Consider the following 7500-nt stretch of genomic DNA (forward strand, 5'->3'; position numbering starts at 1 on the left):
GATAGCTGGTGAGAAGATATGATAAGAATATAAATATTTGGCATGTATAATCGTCATTCCCTTATTCCAGTGTAGACATAAAATTATGCAAATTACGCACAGAATAACACCTGGCATTACAAATACAAAAAAAAAATCACAACCATCACGACGAAAAGCATATGGAAAAAAACATGTATCAGAAAAGCATTCGAAATTTCGAGAAGTTCTTCAAAATCACGGGAGGGAAGCCAAGACGTAAGCTTCTAAATCTAAAAGAAGCCAGCATCCCTAAAGCAGGCGAGAGAATCCAGCAATCACACACTTATACAGCAGAGAGACCTGTAGTTACACCATATTGTCTCGAGCTCCGCATAAATCGAGGATTAGATCACGGCCTGCATTGTAACCCTCGCTCTTACTTGTAAATCTTGAATCATCTGGTGGCGCATTTTTGTCATTTTTTTCTATCTTGTTTTTCTTCTTTCTTTCTTTCTTTTTCTTTAATCTTATGTGTTTTTATATATCTTTGTTTTTTTTCTTTTTTTGTGGGGGGTTTTGTGGGTTAGGGTGTTATTTTCTGAAGAAGGGGAGTTGTTAGGACGGTGGAGGGATGGAGGGGGATAGGGGATAGTGGGGGTGGAGGGATTAGGGGGGGTGGAGGGAGAAGGGATGTCTTACAGAGCGAGGGAAGAAAGAGCTCCTTTGAAAGCAGGCCAGACACTCCTTGCATCACGAAATTAGATCCCTTTATAACGAGGAATATAAATATGTAAACCTACATGCTTCTATGAAAGACTCGCCCTTAACTTTAAAAGCTGTGCGCACTCGTACACGCTCTCGTCTGCGGATTCGTGTGCGCGCGTGTGTGTTGGAGAGAGGGGGAAGGACACACACAGTGAGGGAGAGAGGTTGAGGGAGAGGGAGAGAGAGAGAGAGAGAGAGAGAGAAAGAGAGAGAGAGAGAGAGAGAGAGAGAGAGAGAGAGAGAGAGAGAGAGAGAGAGTGAGATAGATAGATAGAGGCAGGGAGAAAAAGAGAAGCAGAATTTGTTTATCTGTGTACGTGTGGAAGAAAATAGTTTTGTAAAAGTTTGAAATACATTTACTCTGCCATCAACTTTGAGAGCTTATTTTCACTCTAATGTTTGTTGTCAGCTGACTTTGCTTTCGCTGTCAAAACTTGTCTGTTTGTATTCAAAGCTGTTATTATCATCCCTTTTATAATTATTTTCATTCTTTTGTTCCCTAATTGCTTATCATTGTTTCTGATATTAATTATCATCCTGTTAACAACAGCAGCAACTGCAACAACAACAACAACAGTAACAGCAACAACAACAACAGTAACAGCAACAACAACAACAACAACAAGAGAAACTGCAACAAACACAATAATAATGACAGAGCAAAAGCAGCAGCGCTAAAAACAACAGTATCAAAGATAAAAACAACAAAACAATAACAGTAACAACAAAGATAACAACAAAAACAGGAACAACAACAAAATAGTTGCAGCAGTAGTTACACCGCCACCACCACCACCACCACCACCAACAACAACAACAACAACAACAACAACAACAACTAACCAATCAACTCCCCCCGGCCGCACCGCCCCCTCCGAGAGCCCTGCAATAACCATACACGCCCATCGAGCGAATGAAAGCCATTAAGCCACAGACCGAATCACGCCCACGACTCGCTCCAAGACGAAGAGGAAGAGGAGGAAGAGGAGGAAGACGAAGAGGAGGAGGAGGAAGAGGAGGAAGACGAAGAGGAGGAAGAGGAAGAGGAGGAAGACGAAGAGAAGGAAGAGAAAGAGGAGGAAGACGAAGAGGAGGAAGACGAAGAGGAGGAAGACGAAGAGGAGGAAGACGAAGAGGAGGAAGACGAAGAGGAGGAAGACGAAGAGGAGGAAGAGGAAGAGGAGGAGGAGGAAGAGGAGGAAGACGAAGAGGAGGAAGACGAAGAGGAGGAAGACGAAGAGGAGGAAGACGAAGAGGAGGAAGACGAAGAGGAGGAAGACGAAGAGGAGGAAGACGAAGAGGAGGAAGAGGAAGAGGAGGAAGAGAAAGAGAGGAAGAGAAGAGGAGGAGAAGGAGGAGACGAGGGAGGAAGACGAAGAGGAGGAAGACGAAGAGGAGGAAGACGAAGAGGAGGAAGAAGAGAAGAAGAGGAAGAGAAAAGAGGAAGAGGAAGAGGGAGGAGAAGAGGAGGAGGAGCACGAGGAGGAAGACGAAGAGGAGGAGAAGATGGAAGAGAGAGAGAGAGAGAAGAGGAGGAAGACGAAGAGGAGGAAGACGAAGAGGAGGAAGGAAGGGAAGACGAAGAGGAGGAAGACGAAGAGGAGGAAGAGGAAGAGGAGGAAGACGAAGAGGAGGAAGACGAAGAGGAGGAAGAGGAAGAGGAGGAAGACGAAGAGGAGGAAGAGGAAGAGGAGGTCGTCCTGCGTCCTCTCGGTCTACGTCTTGTGTCTTAAACGACCCCCCCCCCACCACCACCAACACCACCTCGTGTGCGTCTTCTTTATTAGGGTTGAGGTCTTGCTGTCACAGATTTTTTTTTCACTTAACGTTGGATTTTCTTATCATTATGATTTTATTTTCAAGTTTGCGAAGGAAAATAGAGATGCTTGACAAAAATGATAGTATATATACATATATATATATATATATATATATATATATATATATATATATATATATATATATATATATATATATGTATGTATATTTGTTAGTAGTCTCTGAAAGCATTACTGTATACATGTATACGAGATATTAGACGGAGAGGTAGATAGAAACAGGATAGTTAGATAGATAGATATATATAGGTCGAAAGACAGACAGAGAGATAGATATATATATACAGAAAGATATATAGATAGATCCATCCTGGGTATGACGTTAAACTACATCCCCCTGCTGCCTTGTAGGGTATGCCTCTTCAGGCAAAGGCTAGGAGAAGGGAACTCTCACTCCAAATCCCCCTGCTGCCTTGTAGGGTATGCCTATTCAGGCAAGGGCTAGGTCCACCGCCGACATCTGTGGTGGCGTCAGGAAGGGCATCCGGCCTTAATACGAAGCTGCCAATCTAATAATATGGTGTAGATAAAAACGCAAGATCCGCACCGGCGACCCATGATGAACATGGAAAAGCCAGTTAGACCTAGCCACTGGGAGGGCAAGCCAGCCCAAGTCAGTGCCGGTCCCAAGCCCGGGCAAATAGAGAGGGGTGGCGTCAGGAAGGGCATCCGGCCATAAAAGATATCTGCCAGAACCTGATCAAATGGCGACCCCATATATGAATGGGATAAAGCTAAGAAGAAGAAGCAGAAGTAGATAGATAGATAGATAGATATAGAAAGATAGATAGATAGATAGATAGACAGACAGATGTATAGATAAATAGATAGATAGATAGAGATAGATAGATAGATAGGTGAATAAATAGACAAATAGATAGATGAATAGATAGATAGATAGACAGAGAGATAGATAGACAGATAGATAATTAAAAGCACAGATAGATAAATAAACATATATAAACAGATATAAACAGACACATAGATAAACAGATAACCATGTACGTTTAATGGTGAAAACAAACAAATAGTAAAGAGAATTTAAGACAGGAAGATAGTGATGGATGATATGATAGCTGCTGGTGGGCACGTCGCGATTGGATAGATGGTCAGCCGAGTGTGAGGACGTGTCAATGTTATTAAGTACCAGACTTTAAGTGTTATTAGCTAATCATATCATAGTAGAACATTATTATTAATATATATACTATTATTTTAATTAACAATACATTACTTTATTAATTTTCTTATTTTCTCACTTAACACATATTCTCAATCCAGTTGAATACGCGCATTACATTACGGAACGTTATATGATGATGACCTATTGACTTATTAGCGTTCTTGTGTCATCATTTTATATATATTATTATTACTGTTGTTTTTGTGTTGATGTACTGTGTATAACTCACGCTCATATTATTTTATGTATTATTATTTTATTGACATTGTTGTTGTTACTGTTAGGATTATTGTTGTTATTAGCTCATTATTATCATTAGTAGGATTATCATTATTATTATAATTATCGTTATTATCATTACTACTAGTAGTACTGTTAGCATTATCATTTTAATTATCAATATCATTATTATTATTATTATTATTATTATTATTATTATTGTTGTTGTTGTTGTTGTTGTTGTTGTTGTTGTTGTAATTGTCACTATCATTATAATTTTCATTATAATAAATATAATAATAAAAATAATGATAATAATAATAATATTAATAATAATAATAATAATTATCATTATTATCATTATTATTATTATTATTATTATTATTATTATTATTATTATTATTATTATTATTATTATTATCATCATCATCATCATTATCATAAAAATCAGTATTATTATTAATATCGTTACTATCAGTATTACCATCATTATCAATATAACTATTATTGTTAACATATCATTACTCCTATTCATCATCATAATCATTATAATCATTATCACCATTATTATTATTATTATTTTCGTTATTATTATCAGTATTATTATCGTTATTATCATCATTGCTATCATATATTATTAATTTCATTACTATTATTATTATCATTATCATCCATATAATTTTTGTCATTATTATCATTTTATCATCACCATTACCATATCGTTATGATTGTTTTCATTATCAATATAGATATTATTGTTATCATATCATCATCATTCCTGCTCGCCTATCGCTATCATGCTTGTTATCGATATGCAAGTTGTCATTTTCATTGCTATAACCCTTAGCAATATTGCAATTATTAATATCATATCATATTCAGCTTTATGAACACTGCAATTGCTACTATTATCATTAACATCATTATCCTCAGCATTAGCTTTATTTCTTTCTTTATCGTTTGATCCCTTGTTTCATTCCCTCCCTTTTCCCGTTTCTAAGTATTAAAAAACAACAACCATGTCTCAATATTTCACGTATTTTTTTTTTTTTTTTACAAAATGCCGATATTTCGACAGTTAACAATAGAACGGTATTTGAAGGCTAACAAGGGACGCTGAATAACATCATCAGAGTAAAGATCAACTAACAGTAATTGTGATTTTAGACACCATTTGTTTAAAAAAGAACGCATTTAACAACACTTAATGGCTTTACCAGATGGGCATCCTTGCAACACGGACCATATTATTTACACACAACCCCTCTGCAGTGCAAGTCGATGTTTAAATAAGACGTGGGCCGCGCGAGAGACCTTATTTTACATCAGGGAAACCCGTTTGGCTTGTCTTGTTGCAGACTAGCCACTTGTTACACTAAAATAACCAATGTTCCTTAATAGGGGCAATAACTCCGGTTGCACATGATGATGCAGAGGCAACTTCCGCTGAAACTGCACCCAGAGGCAAGGGGGAGCGACGGTGAATAATTCAGAAAGTGGGAATGAATGAAGAGATCAGCTGATAATCACAGCAGATATAAACGTAAAGTCTACGAGTTTGCACGCCCGGAATGGGATTATAACTGGAGAGCTATTCCTTTTCATCTAAAACAAGCCTACTAGAATATATGTATATGTGTATATACATACATAAACATACATGTGTGTGTGTGTGTGTGTGTGTGTGTGTGTGTGTGTGTGTGTGTGTGTGTGTGTGTGTGTGTGTGTGTGTTTGTGTGTGTGTGTGTGTGTGTGTATGTGTAGTGCAATCGCCTTAATTCTGAATGTAATATGCCATGACCGTAATCTTACTGAAACAAAACCAATCGATGCCTACGCAGCCGCAAAGTTAAAAGCTGAAAGATCAAGACGAGATAAATGACTTTATTACGAACGAAAGGGCTCCGCCTAAGAAGTCAAATTATTCTGTATTGCACGTTTACATATATCTGTGCGTGCGTAGGCAGATACATAGATATATAATCAGTGATATAACGATAATGTCAATAATAATACCCCTGAAGAGCCAATTAGACTAGCTTTTAACGCCTCTTCCTTTCACTCCCCTCGGCTCGGAGAAATAGCATGTCAAAGGCCCGATTCCTCTTCCTTTTTGTCGCCGCTGCGTCACTGAGGGCCCCGTCACGCTGCTAAACGATCGACAAGAGTCTTCTGTTTAGTCTCGTGGTTAAGGCAGGACGCGATATAAAAAGGAGGACGCGAGAAGGAACAGTTGTGAATGATAGAGATAGATAGATAGATAGATAGGGATAAATAGATAGATAGAGGTAGATAAAGAGAGAGAAGGGGAAGATGGAACACGGCACATAATTATATGGCTAAATGTGAAGATAGAGATATAAGTACAAAGAGAGAAATCCAAGAAACAAAGAAAAGATGAGAGAGAGAGAAAAAAAAACACTTGTCATCCCAATCAACCAATCAATTCACCTCCAAAAACGCACAGATGACGTCACTCGCCCATAACACACGGTCCACCAGCTGACAGGTACGCGCGTAGACAAGTAAACAGAGGCTTTTGTTGCCCACATGTGAGTAAACAGTGACGGGCCTCTCGCCGGCATTGTCTCCACACTCGCAGACTTATTTCAACTACGCCATCGCGATCACACAAGTTTTAATTGGCTCAGCGGCGAATGGCTGGCGTTAATTTTCTTATATGGATTCCGAAACGATCAGGTTCCTCGTCGCCCCATTGTTTGGCCGGCCGGGGCAGCCCTCCCGCCCTCGGCTTTTTGCGGGATTAAAGGCAGCCCGAAGCGAACTGTGGGTCCTTCTTGCTTGCCCTTTCTGCGGAGGTACCTGGCTGGCCGGTGCTTTTCTCTCCGTGTCTGTTTCTATGTGTCTGTATCGGTCTGTCTGTCTGTCTGCTTCTCTGCCTCGGTCTGTCTGTCTGTCTGCTTCTCTGCCTCAGTCTGTCTGTCTGTTTATCTGTTTCTCTCTCCCTCTCTCTCTCTCTCTCTCTCTCTCTCTCTCTCTCTCTCTCTCTCTCTCTCTCTCTCTCTCTCTCTCTCTCTCTCTCTCTCTCTCTCTCTCTCTTTGTGTGTGTGTGTGTGTGTGTGGTGTGTGTGTGTGTGTGTGTGTGTGTGTGTGTGTGTGTGTGTGTGTGTGTGTGTGCGGGTCCATCTGTGCATGCATGTGATGTGTGTGTGATTGAGTCTCACTCCTCTTTCTTTCTCCTTTCATTCTCCCTATCTCCCTATGTCTCATCTATATTTGCCTCTGTCCCTATTTGTTTCTTTTCTGAATCCTCTGGGTTTCCACCGCGACAGTCCGAGCAGGTCGTGACACAACACCGCCTGCTTAGACGAACGACCTCCCTGGATTCATGACCCAAACAAATTTAGCTGGTTCTTACGAGCTCCTTCCTTTTATCCCGTCTCTTCTTTTTTCTCTCACATTATATTTATGTTCCCTCCTCCGTTTTCCTCCTGCGCCTCTGCCTTACTCTATACTCAGTCTTTATTCCCCTCAATTTCTCTTCTGTCTCCTTTACGTCTCTTTCCCGCGAGT

Source organism: Penaeus monodon, chromosome 1, assembly GCF_015228065.2.
Source record: "Penaeus monodon isolate SGIC_2016 chromosome 1, NSTDA_Pmon_1, whole genome shotgun sequence".
NCBI classification, from domain to species: domain Eukaryota; kingdom Metazoa; phylum Arthropoda; class Malacostraca; order Decapoda; family Penaeidae; genus Penaeus; species Penaeus monodon.